The sequence below is a fragment of the Gossypium hirsutum genome, chromosome A06, assembly GCF_007990345.1.
Source record: "Gossypium hirsutum isolate 1008001.06 chromosome A06, Gossypium_hirsutum_v2.1, whole genome shotgun sequence".
Lineage (NCBI taxonomy): Eukaryota > Viridiplantae > Streptophyta > Magnoliopsida > Malvales > Malvaceae > Gossypium > Gossypium hirsutum.
This window is the reverse complement of record NC_053429.1, coordinates 91,477,002-91,491,147: the sequence shown is the minus strand read 5'-3', so window position 1 is coordinate 91,491,147 and position 14,146 is coordinate 91,477,002. Positions and strand designations below refer to the sequence as shown.

Sequence of the window (14,146 nt, the reverse complement as noted above, 5' to 3'; positions counted from 1 at the left end):
CATATATTAAAGAACCGATCAGAATTTTAGCTCAAGAGATCAAAGGATTAAAAAATAAATGCATAGCCTTAGTGAAAGTTTTGTGGAAAAGACACGGTGTAGAAGAGGCTACGTGGAGCTTGAGGAAGCTTTGAGAAAACAGTACCCTAACCTATTCACTGGTACGGGGACGAAAATCCCTAAGGGGGGGAGAGTTGTAACAACCCGTTTTGGGTAAATCGGAATAGTGGTTTCAAGACCACATATCTAAAGTTAAAATATTTATTTTATTATTATTTTATTTTTTATAACATGATATGACGATTGTGTAAAAATTTCATTAAGAAATTTTATCGTTTAAATGGTCAATTTGAGAAAAAGGACTAAATCGCGTAAAGTGCAAAAGTAATGTTCCATTAGCTAAAGGTGTTTAATAGCTATAAAATATTAAACTAGAGGTCCTTATTTGTAATAAGACCATTATTTATTTGAGTGGACAAATATGGGCATAATATTAAGTGTTTTAAGGTTTATTAATTAAGGTTAAAGTTGTAAATTGATAATAAACTTAGTAAAAATAAAGAAAAAAAATTTCATCTTCCTAGTTGCATTCATTCACCAAAAATCAGCCAAGAAAACACCATTAATAGAGCTTCAACATTCGACTACATTGTTCCCTTGCATGTAAGTGTGATTTTGTCTTGTTTTTAATGATTTGTCCCGTTTTTAATGATTCCTACATTTTTGAGATCGTTGCAGCTTATTCTAGCTAGCCTAGGGTCTAATTTTGCAAAACTGTTAAAGATTTTAGATGATTTCATCGATGAATAAGCATGTGTTTTGAAATTTCTTGATAGATTATGAATGTTTGTTAATAGCTATACAATTTGTTAATAGCTATACAAGTTTTGTTAAGTGATTTTTAGTGAAAATGCAAAATAGGGATTAAATTGAGAATTGTTGAAACTTTGTGGTTAAAATGTGAAATAAATGAAAAATATGGGCTGCTAGCGACATTATAGTAATTTAGCTAGCATGGGTTTATTTTTAATTTCATTAATTTGTGATTAAATGAAATAAGGATTAAATTGTAAAAATGCCTTAAAGTGAATTTTGGACTAAATTGAATAGAGAAGTGATTAAATAAGCTGATTTTAATTACATATATATCAAGAAAAGCAAAACACGGATATAGATCAAGGGAAAAACAAATTTCTCGACTAATCGATCAGTTTAGCTATTTTTACATCCGAGATAAGTTCGTATGTAATAAGCATTGTTATAATTATGCTTTAAATGCTTTGATATTGAATAAATTGTGTATACGAGACTACAGTCACATTTGACAATAATTCGGCTATGTATGACACTTAATGTGCGATTCAAGATAGCTTCGGCTATGTATGGCACTTAGTGTGCGAGATTAAAATAGCTTTGGCTATGTATTGGCACTTAGTGTGCGAGAATTTGAGTATTCGACATTTTTCCATTTGGATATGAGTTTGTTACAAATTGGTTTAGGTATGTATATGAATCATATGAGCTTTAAATTGAAGAAGTTATGAAGTTTGCATATAAGTATATGATTAAGCATGTGGAAGGTTTGTTAGTATTTATGAATTTCAAATTAACAAGTTCAAATTGAAGATTTGTGTATTTGCGATTAGTTGAGTTTATTTCATACGATCTTACTAAGCTATAAAACTTCATTTTTCTCATGTTTTATAGTGATTTCAAAGCTAGCTCAGATTCGAGGATCATCGGAGACTACGTCACACTATCCAACCATCATTTTGGTACTTTTAAGCTTATGGTTTGGTCATATGGTATGTATAGGATTATGGTCATTTTGATATGTATCTTGGTAGTGAGTTTTGCCATTTGAGATGGCTTATGAATGGTTAGGTTTTGGTTTGTATATATAGCCATGAGACTTGACTTAATTTGGCTAGTTTGGTTATGTATGTAGAAGTGTGCATATAGTTTATATTGAGTGATTGAGGTTGGTTTGCAATGTTATTAATAGTTGGTATTATAGATGTCAAATGGTTGATAATTAAGAAGCTATGTGCATGTGGATTGATGCATAATGATGCATGTTTGGAAAATGTTTAATTAGATGATTTGAATATGTAAAGTTGGTATGGTTTGAATGAGTAAAACATGAGATAGTAAGCATGCTAGTTGCTGGAAATGAAATGGTATGTTTTAGTCTTGATTTTGGTTGAATTGGATGACCATTTATGCTGTCAGCGAGTACCATTTGAATTGTGTAGGTATGCACAAAAATTGGGTGGCAAAATAGCTTGGTAAATAGCCTATTTTTGTCCACACGGACAAAGACACGGGCGTGTGTCTCAGCCATGTGTGACACACGGTCATGTTATACGACTGTGTGTCCATTGGTGTTGAAATTGAAACGAAGTCAGTATGCTCCACACGGTCTCACACACGGGCATGTGGTCGGCCGTGTGGCATAAGTCAGTATACCCTACAGGTTTAGCATAGCCTAGTACACAGTCCGGCACATGAGCATGTGTGGCCACTTTGAAGGGCACACAAGTTAGACACACGAGCGTGTGGTTGGCCGTGTGACCCAAGTCAGTAAGCTCACTTGTTTGCACATGGGCTGGGACACGACCATGTGTTTCCATTTCGAATGTTCACACGGCCTGTGACATGGGCATGTCTGGTAGCCGTGTGAGACATACAGCCTGGCCACATAGGTGTGTGTTCCCTGTTTTGAGAAAAATTTTCTAAGTGTTCCAAATGTTTTAAAAGTTATCAGTTTAGTCCTGAACCAATCCCAATGCATATTTAGGGCCTTATAGGCTTGTATTAGGGACATATTGAATGAGATTGAATGATGAATATTTGAATTAACAAAATGTATGCTAAAAGTATGTATAATTGTGTTGTAAGTTCAGTAATACTCCGTAAGCCTATTTTGGCGTTGAATAGGGGTGAGGGGTGTTACATGGCGTGCCCCCTAGACCACACGAGCGTGTGAGCCCTGCACCTTGGAAAAAATTTTGAAAAGTCACAAAAAATTCTTATAAGTCTCGATTAAGTCCCAACTGGATTCTAATGCTCCTATTGGGCCTCGAGGGCCCGATCAAGGGACGTTATGAATGATCTTGGTAAATGAATAGTAATTTACGTAAATTAATTGAAAAATATTCTGAATGTTCTTGTAATGCTCCAAACCCCTGGTCCGATGACGAATACGGGTTAGGATGTTACATTTCAAATTATTCAAAATCCCTATTAGTCAGCTATACTGATGTTGGATACTTATCGGATCCACATAAAGGTAGATCTTAAACAAGATATTTATTTACATGTGGGGATACTGCCATATCATGGCATTCAACAAAGCAAACATTAGCTGTCGCTTCTTTAATCATATAGAAATAATTGCAATGCATAAGGCGAGTCGAGAGTGTGTTTAGCTAAGGTTATTGATCCAACATATCCAGACGATATTTAATTTGCCTTTACAGGAAAAGATGTCAACTATCTTATATGAAGATAATGTGGCATGTATAACACAATTGAAGGGTGGTTACATCCAAGGTGATAGAATGAAACATATTTCACCAAAACTATTATTCACCCATGATCTTGAGAAAAGAGGTGATATAAATGTTCAAAAAATTCATTCTAGTGATAATTTAGCAAATCTTTTTACTAAGGTAGTGCCAACTTCAAACTACTACACAAGATTGGAATGCGTCGACACAAAGATGTAATGTAACGGTGCCATAAGGGGGATTCTAAAAACAAGTTGTACTCTTTTCCTTCAACCAATGTTTTGTCCCATTGGATTTTCCTGGTAAAGGTTTTTAACGAGGCAGCTTGTAATAGAATATTGTGTACTCTTTTTCCTTCATTAGGTTTTTTATCCCACGGGATTTTCCTAATAAGGTTTTAATGAGGCACATTATCTACCAATGGACATCCAATTGGGAGTGTTATGAATATCTTAAGTGGATGTCCATCATGATAAAGACAAATTTTTGATGTACTTTAAATTCTAATAGTTATCAGAATTAGATCTTTACTTTTTTTACACTTCTTATGCCTAAAAATAGAGACTCTGATGAAGCATTGTAATCATCCCCTTATTAAAGTACATCCTCTATCGCTTTCATATTTTCTTTGTTCTTTACTCTCCCCATATTTCTTTATTTTATAACAATTATAATTTAATCTTATTATTTTAAATGTTTTTATTTTTATCCATCTTTTAAACGTTATACATGCATGGAAGACTAGTTATTTTAAATGTATAATTATTACAACTTTTCTTTTATTAAATAAAATAAAATATTTTAATTATACTTGTAATACCCCTAACCCGTATCCGTCGCCGAAACAAGGTTTCAGAGCAATACCAGAACATTCAGAAACATTTATTGAGATCATTCATAACATCCCTTAATTGTTTTCTTGAGGCCCAAAATGAGCATTAGAATCGAATCGGGACTTAATCGGGAACTTTAAAAATTTTTCGTGACTTTTCAAAATTTTTCCAAGGTGCAGGGCTCACACGCCCGTGTGATCCAAGGGACATGCCCGTGTGACCCTGGGACATGCCCGTGTTGGAGGCCGTGTTTGGCCCCGTATAACTCTCTGACTTGCACACACGACCATGCCCCACGCCCATGTGTTAGGCCGTGTGGGTAATTAATTCAATTCAAAATTAGGTGCAGGTTTCACACGGCCAAGACACAAACCCGTGTTCTAGGCCGTGTGGCAAACACAGCTGAGACACACGCCTGTGACTACGTACCCTTGTGCTCAATTCTGAGCATTCTGTTTCTCAAAATTAAGGTGCATGGGGACACACGGCCTAATCACAAGCCCATGTTACCAGGCCATGTGTTACACAGGGTCTAGACACATGCCCGTGTGGAAAAAATGAAGTCATTTCTAGCTTCATTTCTCACCCAAAATTTCACCCAAGACCTACACTTGAAACACACATGCAATACCAACCAATCCAAGTATTCAACTTAAGCAAATTTCATCATTCACAAGACATATCACTACAAGCATACATGATCACAACCTTACCTTAATTTAACTTAGGCATTCACAACATTGATCACATATTCTTAACATAACACATGTGTATATATATATCATAATAATCAACTTAGTCATACCAAAATGAACCATTACTAGCCATTCCAATGGCTAGGTTACAAAATAACATTATCAAGCTACCAATGGTCAAGTTGCCCTATACATGCCATTATACCAAAATGATTTTACTCAGTATAGCCAAAATGACTAGTTGATAGTGTAAAGATGCTCCAATAATCTTCCAACCTTCACGAGCTTCTAAGCACTATAAAACAGGGTAAAAATAAATGGAGTAAGCATTACATGCTTAGTAAGTTCGTATAACGGAAACTAAACTTACCAATCTTGTTCATTAAATATAAGCATACAATGTCATGTTTCCATCCATTTGGCTAAATTGCCTAATCACATACATTCAACCAAACATGTTAGTCACCAAAATCTTCATATCAATCAAGTAACATAGATGAGCTCATCATGCAATATTCTGTCAAGTCATTATCATTTCATCTCATAATTCTCATGTCATATCAAGATTTATATGTCTATTGAATCATTGAATTCCAATGGATACTCAAGTAGTACACTCGAAGTGTACGATTCAATAATCCGTCAATTCCTTATTCAAGGGTACCTCTTAGGGCACTTAACCAAGAAACACTCTCTCGAGCCACATATCGTATAACAGGATTACCAGTCCAGGCTAAATCTTTTATATAACATATGCTCAGAGGAGCTCGATTAGGATTACCAGTCCAGGCTAAACCCTAATCATAATGTATGCTCGAGAGGTATTATATCGGGATTACCCGTCCAGGCTAAATCCTTTTTATAACAAAGTTAATGGGATTACTTGTCTGAGCTAAATCTCGTCCGCAACAAATGTAGGACCTTATTAGTTTCAGGAAAGCGCATATAATCAGTAGAATTCAGTATTCAATCGGGACTTACCCCTTTATCATCATTTCAAACATGTATTCAAACATTCATCATAACAATCAAATAAATCATATCAATATAAGTCAAATTATATACAAACACAACATTTAATTAAACATATTTACAAGTTCGGTTAAGTTACACAAACTTACCTCAACACTTGTTCTCGTTAGAAGTCTACTAATCCGAAACTTTTTCTTTTCCTCGATCTAACCTCAAATTAGTGTTGTCCAGATCTAAATAAATGAATTTAACCATTAATTTCACATATTTCATATTTAAGTGGACTCAATTTACGTTCTAGTAAAATTACCATTTTACCCCTAACTTTTTCATAAATTCTGATTTTGTCCTTAGGCTAGGAAAATGAAACTTGTGCAAAGTACTCCCTATTCCAAGCCTAACCAAAGCCCTATTACAAATTTTCCAGCATATGTATTCATAAAATTTAAGAATTTTTCATCAAATTTTACAAATTTTCATTTTAGTCCCTAAATCATGTTTTCATCAAAAATCACTTTGTAAAAGTTGTTTATCTATCAATAATCTTTCATTTTCTACCATAAATTTCTAATTTTCAACATATACATCCATGATCGATTTTTCATACCTTGGTGACGTTTCAAATTAATCCCTTAAATAAAGAGATTAAGCTATCCTGGTTTCAAAAATAACAAAATTACTAAAAAAGGGACAAGGAAACCTACCCAATTAGGCCTTGAAAGTTTCTTTTCTCTCACCTAGGGTTTCCATGTGTTTTTAGATTGAAGATGATGAAAATGAGATGATATATTTTCTTTTCATCTTTTAATTAATTAAGTATTTTGCTATTTCCAATTTAATCCTTACTCTTTTTCTATATTTCCATGGATGAGTCACCAAAAAAAACATACATACTTTTTTTAATGGTCTAATTACCATATAAGGACTTCTAGATTTGAATTCCATAGCTATTTGATTCTTCTAGCTACTAGAATTTAACTTTCACATTTTATGTGATTTAATTCTTCTCGTAATTAAACATTTAATCGATAAAATTTTTGTATCAAAATTTTCACACGACATGCTTATTATAATACGGACCATCTAATAAAATAAAAATAAACCTTATTTTTGGGTTAGATTTGTGGTCCCAAAACCATTGTTTCGATTTCACTAAAAAAATAATACTTAATAAAAAATAAAACAGTTAATTAAAAAATGCTTTAAAAACTAGTTATTTGGTTGTTTTGATTAGAGTGAGTTTTTGTGTTGGTACATTTTTGCGAGATCGACTTTCATTCTTTTTCAACATGATTGCCTAAAACTTGGATATCATGAGCCAATGATTGGCATTTTCACCGTTGTTTATATACCCAGCTACTACATTCTCCATCATAAAGGGTTTCCTGTTTTTCACTGATTAATGGTAGTTTTGAAAGTAAAACTGCAATTCTAGAACCATTTATCCTAAGGGACAAAACTCTTACACTTGATAACTATATACATTTACAACAAGGTCTCATAATAGAAGACAGATTGATTGTTATACATTTGTACAACATTATCACCTACCTGCACTTCTCTTTCTTCCTTTTGTTCGAGCTTCAGGCTTTTGACTTGTGCGTCCACTGCTAACTTTTCTTGGCCGAGAAGCTGAAACCTTCTTTGTCACAGCTAAGGACTCATCTGATGCTGGAGAATCTGCAGCACTTGTCTTCCCATGACAAGCCCCATCTACGGGATTCCTGTCGTTTGATGCGTTTCCTAGTGGTTTGCGATTACCACAGTGAATGCTCTAGGGCTTTGCAAGAGGTTTGTGCATAGGTGCGTTGGAGGAAAAGGTGATCATGGGAACCTTGCCTCTGTACTCCTTAAAATGTTGCCACAAAGCGGCGGTGACAATACGTCTCAGATGCAGTGCGGATTTATATTCACGAGTGTTCTTGGAATAAAAGACCAAGGCATTGTTGGCAACTAATAACATATCACAAAAGAGTTCTCTAACAGACATGATCAAATTACTGACTATTCTTTATCTTCTGGTGTCGAAATCCATGTGTCGTAGGATCATTTTTTTGTATCTTCCTCTTTTCTGTGTGAGAAAAGAACAGTCTCGAGATTATCCATATATAAACATTAAGCCTCGGTACGACTGAACAAAGCTAGTGCTTGGTGTAACAGAAAAGCAGATTAATAAAAATTATTGACATCATTAATGAACTAAACTGAGAATACTTTCCTTTACCTGACTATCAAGCCTTTGCCGAAAGACGGAAGCACAGTCATTCTCTGCGACAGAACTGAATATTCTCATTATATCATCAATCCCTTCCTTGGTTGAACCTCCACTTTGATCCTCGACAGCTGAAGATTTGGCAATCTGAGCTGAGTTGCTAACTGAATTTTCTTTGCAAAGCAAAGCACTTGCAACATCAGCCGGGCATAAAGCCTCGCTTTCTCTCACACTCCCTTCTTTGGTATCCTTACTGCAATCTTTTCTCTTTCGTTTCCCTCTCCTCTTCCGCATACACGGTAACTTTCCTCCACATAGAGCATCTGCCAACTTATCAATGCTTGAAAATTTCTCCCTCTCATAGGTCAGTGCATCTCCTACTGGCTTGGAATCCATATCTTCAGTAGGCACTGCAGCTGGAATCTGACAATCAAGCGCCCAGTTTGTCTGGGCCTCCTGCGTAAAACTACCAGCAGAGAGGCCATCCTTGCATGTGTCCTTACTGGAAAACTTAAATCCCTCGGATTTAGGACATGGTAAGGTTGATTCTGTTGGACTGGAATCATAATCAACCCTTGAATCATTTCTTTTCTTAACTTTTAGGCTTTCAAGCTTTGATTCCAGAGACCTGAGGAGGACTAGAATAAATCCAAAGTAATATAAACACAAGAATGCAAGTTTTAGGACGTAAAAAATCCGAAGATACCAAGATCAAAAGCATAAATTTGCTTTGTTCTTATTTAAAACATAAATTCAGGTTCATGTACTTTGAGACATCCGAAATTAAAAGCTCAATTTTCACTAAAATTCAAACTAATACGCAAACAAAAGCTCTTTCAGGACTATCAACCAGGACATAGCTTTAGCTTTTACGCATTTTGGCTAGCATGACCAGAGAATCTTCTTAAAGTGTTGAGTATTTTGGAACTCCATTGCCAGATTACAAAAGAATAGTATAGGAACAAGACTCAAAACTACTAAAAGCATAGCCCATTTGGCAAAAGAGGCAAATTACTCACCCGATTGAATCTTCGGATTCCTCTAAAGCTTGCCTCACATCAGCCATTTGTTGTTTACGTAACTCCTCAAACCAAGCTCTAAAAGAAGCATACTTGAGAATGTAACTATGGAAATTAATACGTAATATTCGAACAAACTTGGGACAAGATTACTCACTTGCAACCTGAGTAACGTCGTTGTAGATCCTCATACTTGGCCTTACATGCCTGCATTCCCCATAATGTAGGAAAATAAAATCGACCATTTGGACAAATAATTTCAGTACACTGCATTAACAGCTGGAGCATTATCCTAGTACTCCCTCCCATTTAAACAAGGAAAGTTCAACATAAGTCAATTAAATACACATCCTTAATCATGTAGTTGTATTATAAAGATGTGAATTCATACTGATGCATTTCAAATATCATTCAATAGTTCAAGTAACCGACATCCTATGAGGCGAGATTCGAACCTTGAACCTTTTTGTCGAACATTAGGCAAAATGTCAAAACACGAATATCGAACACAAATACTTATATTTAGGGAGTCAAAGCAAACTATTAACTACCCTGATTTACAAAAATTGTGCGCTTTCATTTTCCTAAAATACATTTTATAGTAGAATCCAACCAGAAGTGAAGATCATAAATAATCAAGGTTTTCAACTTCATGCATTTTCATTAATCCTTATTGGTCACCTGGAAATCTCGTGACAAATACTTCCCCGTTACCCTAACAATAGTAATTAAATAATAATAATCAAAATCACAAACACAAACACATATGTTAATGTCAAGACTTGTTTGCCGCATAAAACGTAACCATTCATGTCCTTGTCTTGTTTCACTCTCATTTCTTTAATGCTAAAATTAATAACGAAGAACAATTTTATACCTAAAAAGGGAGAAATGGATCAAATCAGAATGTACAAATTAAAAAAAAAGTGTTAATCGTATAATAACCTCAGGAGTGAAGGCAAAAGGAGAAAGAGCTCAGGTTCGGAGCTCCGAAGCGACGAGGTTCCAATCTCGGGTACCATGGCGGAGAACTGCCCCACCTAACAAAAGCTCCTCCCAAGTACCCCACGTCGTGTACGGCCCACGATTACTTTCAAAAAAGCAACGACGACCCACCACCGGAAATTTCTATTAAATCAAGAAAGCTATAGCCTTTCTCTTCTCCTCAGGCACATCCGGCGCACTTAGCCGACGCCACCCTCTTATAATATAATATAAAAAAAACCAGAAACAAAAGTAAAAGTAAAAGGCGGTCTCTTTAGGTTTTTTTTTTCTTTTTTAATGAATTTTAAAACTCGTTAAAACTACAAGGGTATAAAAAGTTTAGAATTTTTAACGTAACGGAAAGTAGTCAAAATTTTAAAAAAAGTGAAATCAGCCAAAAAAACGGACGAGATTTTGCAGAATAATGTAGAAACAAAAGTGAGATATATATATCTCAAATATTTTTTTCAGGAAATAATCTCAAAGTATATAATTTGTTTTAGAGTGAGAAATGCATGGGACAAGGAGAAGGCTTTTTTTTTTTATTTTAATAAAGGGGTATGGAACTTTAAGTTTAGTTTTCTGCCATTGGGTTTTTTATATTTATTAATATTTTTTTGGTTTTGGTTGAGAAACAAAGACGCCGTCTTTTCTTCAGCTTCTCGGTTATTGGACGCACTGGATTCACCTAATTGTCTTCGGCTTCGTTTGGATGGGCGATTGACTGTGGTGCGGTGCGGTACGTTTAATTTACTTTTTGTCTCACGTTACAGTATCACTACAGTATCTAATTCCACCGCCACCGCTGTTTTTACACTAACCACAGCTAAACGCACCACCCATCCAAACTCACCCTTCGTCTATTATTTATATATATATCCACACTTCGCTTCTTTTTTTTTAATGACAATTAACTCCTTTCTTATTTCATAATTACTTAATTAGAATAAATTTCCATTTCTATATATTAGTGAATACAATAATTGGAAAGAAAATACATTTTGTAATATTTATTTGCATTAGATATTATAACCAAGGTTGAGAAGTGTCCTATAAGAGTATAGTAAAATATTTAATAAAAAAATACATATCTATTTTTTAAAATTGCTTCTGGAATAAAAAAAGATAATCTACTAGTGTACCAAATACTCACTTATTTTTTAATTTATAAAAATAAAATAAAATTTTTATAAATGTCTTTAGATTAAATTTAAGGTCGAAACAAGAGCGGTGATACAAGGTCTTTAAATAGTATGGGAGAATATAGAAAACTTATGTGCTTCTGGTAGAATCAATTTTAACCGATTTAACGACCAATAGCAAATTGGGGGAGTTAGGTTCAATACTTAGTTTGCTCAAGCAAGACTAAAAAGTAAGATTTCATCACGTTTTAAGATCTCAAAATAAGATTGTCGATCATATGGCGAAAATAGCTTCAAGTGGATTGGGTAACATAAAACTATTTGAAGAGCTTCCAGATTTAGTATGAAATATACTGATAGTTGAGCGTAATATTGTTTCTTTACGTTACTAGTACTTTAAAAATGTAATCGATTTGTACTGTAGTAATTGCATTAAATGATTTTCTTGTTCGTTCTAGGGAATTACGATGCTTTCTAGATTTGTAATTAAATTATTTTTTGAATTGTTATTTTGTCCCTTCTTCTCTAAATATTATATTTTCTATTTTCAATTAATGTTTTTTGGAAATCACCAACTGATGTATTTAATACTTGGAGAAAAAGAAAACAAACGGTTACAAGCCATCGATCATTGTCTGTCCTTAAAATTTTCTTTTAACCATTGGCCGACCAAACAAATCCTCGGGGATCATAGAAACAATAAAGAAAACATAAAGACAAAAGAAAACTATCAACAAAGTTAAAGAAAAGGAAAAAAAACTAAAACCACGAAACGAAAGGACCCCAAGCCTGAAATCGTACTTTCATTTCCAAGAAACTACCATGACCTTTTCTAGCACTAAAGAACCATAGAGGCACCTAAACCATCCTAGATTTCCAAATATCGTCAAGTTGTTCCCCAGCCTCTCCATATGCCACAGAGTTTATCAAACTATCAGTCGCCTTTTACATCTGGACTCAATCGCCACAAACTTACTTTCCCTTTACAAGCCCCCTCCTCTCACGATCAACGAGCCTTTCCACCTCCCTTGAGGCTTCCTCCATCCAGTAAACAAGGTAATCATATTTTTAGCTTTCCATCGCCAACCCATGTGTCGTTTCATTTTCCATTTGAGGTATGAATCTTGTAACAGCCTGATTTAGGGCCTAGTCAGAATAGTGGCCTCGGGACCACAAATTCAATGTCAGGAAAATTATTTTATTATTATTTTGATGTATTAGCATGTTTTTAAAAGTACATGAAAAACTTGGTGAGTTAAATTTAGCATTTGGAAGCCTAATTGAGAAAAATGACTAAATCGCATAAAGTGCAAAAGTCTTAAATTGATAGCTAAGGGTGTTAAATTACCATGAAACCTTAATTGGGGGGGTTTAAAGGGAAAATAGACCTTAGAAAGGATGCTAGCCGGCCATAGGGGACATAAGAAAGAGAAATGGTCAAAATTAGGTGGGTTGGTGACCAATTTTGACTAAAATAGAAATAAAATAAGAGAAAGATGATATCACCTTCTCATCTTTTTCCCTACCACTGAAATTTTCAACAAAATAAGGGTTTTTGAGCTTAAAAATTTTAGCAACTTTAAGCCTTCACAAGTAAGTGATTTTCCAACCCTTTGTTGAATATTTTTGTACTTTTGAGACCCTTGAAGCTTAAGCTTTCAAATGAGGATACTGTTTTGCAAAATGATTAAGAGTTTAGGATTTGTCCATGAAAGGATTTTTAATTTTTTTTGATTTTTTATGGAAGAAAATGAGTCTTGGGTGTCTTATAAATAACTTTTGTGAAAGGTGTTAGCTTGAAAACACCTAAAAGGACTATTTTGCATAAGTTGTAAAATAGATGATAAATGTGTGAAATAGTGGAAATTTGGAGTTGCCATAAGAGTAGAAAGGATTCGGCTAGACTTAAGGTGTGAAGAAATTTGATAAAAAAGCGATTTTCAGGCTTAGGGGTAAAATGGTCATTTTGCAAAAGTCTAGGGGCAAATTAGTCATTTTTCCCAATTATGAATTGTAGAGTGCCTCGATTGATAAAGTGACTAAATAAGTGCCTTTTGTTATTATAGATCAAGAAATACTGAATCCAAATCTAGACCGAGGGAAAGCCAAGCAAATCGACTAAATCGACTAGTCGCCGCATTTTGTATTCCGAGGTAAGTTGTATGTATATAATACAACCACATCACTAATGTATATGTGTTGAATTGTATTTTAATTATTATAGCATAAATTTCTTGACTTGTGGAAATGCGAAAATGTGATGAGAATAGAGATAATAGAGTTCTTGTTTGAACCTAGGAAATAAATCGGATATTCATGCCATGACATATGGGTTATTGTGAGCTAGTGTAAGAAATGTCTGGGACATGCATCGACCACATTATGAGAGCCAGTGTAAGACCATGTCAGGGACATGGCATCGACACTGAGATGAGTGCTAGAGTAAGACATGTTTGGGACATGCATCGGCTACGAGATGATAGTCAGTTTAAGACCATGTCTGGGACATGGCATCAACATGAGATATGAGCTAGTGTAAGACCGTGTCTGGGACATGGCATTGGCACTTTACCTACGTTTGAGGCTTAATGAATATCCGGTAGTGTTCTAAATGGTTCATCGATGGGTAGTATGACTTTAAGTTAATGAGCATAGTATAACCGTATTGTGAGTGGTACACATACCTATTTGAATTGTATAAGATATAAGCTCCATTTATGCTATGAGGTTTATATGGATAATGATGAGTAAATTATGCTTGTGCCTACTTTTGTGTC

General features: G+C 34.6%; 1 pseudogene; it reads right to left on the bottom strand.

Annotated features, from left to right (window-relative positions):
• Positions 1-7,474: 7,474 nt before the first annotated feature.
• Positions 7,475-14,146, bottom strand: part of LOC107963179 (uncharacterized) — a 34,021-nt pseudogene continuing 27,349 nt past the window's right edge.